The following is a 696-nucleotide window of genomic DNA, read 5'->3' on the forward strand; positions in this document are numbered from 1 at the left end:
GAAGACCTTTCCTAGCAACTGGCTGAACCCTCATTGACGTCCAAAAAGGGGAAGTAACCTTGAGAGTCAATGAGGAGGAGTTCAAGTTGAATGTTGTCAAAGCCATGCAACATCCAGACACCCCAAATGACTGTATGAGTGTTGACATCATTGACTCTCTGGTAAGAGAGGTCAATATGGCTGAGAGTCTCGAATCAGAGCTAGAGGACATATTTAAAGATGTTCAGCCTGACCTGGAGGAATCAGAGAGAATAGTAGAACCTCTGAAAATCCCTCAGGAAGAGGAGAAACCTCCTATACCCGAGCTCAAACCATTACCACCATCCCTGAAATATGCATTTCTGGGAGAAGGTGATACTTTTCCTGTAATCATAAGCTCTACCTTAGAGCCACAGGAAGAGGAAGCACTAATTCAAGTGCTAAGGACACACAAGACAGCTCTTGGGTGGTCCATCAGTGATCTCAAGGGCATTAGCCCAGCCAGATGCATGCATAAGATCCTATTGGAAGGTGACGCCAAGCCAGTGGTTCAACCACAAAGGCGGCTGAACCCAGCCATGAAGGAAGTGGTGTAAAAGGAGGTCACTAAATTACTAGAGGCTGGGATTATTTATCCTATTTCTGACAGCCCCTGGGTAAGCCTTGTCCAAGTCGTCCCTAAAAAGGGAGGCATGACAGTGGTTCACAATGAAAAAA

Source organism: Arachis duranensis, chromosome 2, assembly GCF_000817695.3.
Source record: "Arachis duranensis cultivar V14167 chromosome 2, aradu.V14167.gnm2.J7QH, whole genome shotgun sequence".
Lineage (NCBI taxonomy): Eukaryota > Viridiplantae > Streptophyta > Magnoliopsida > Fabales > Fabaceae > Arachis > Arachis duranensis.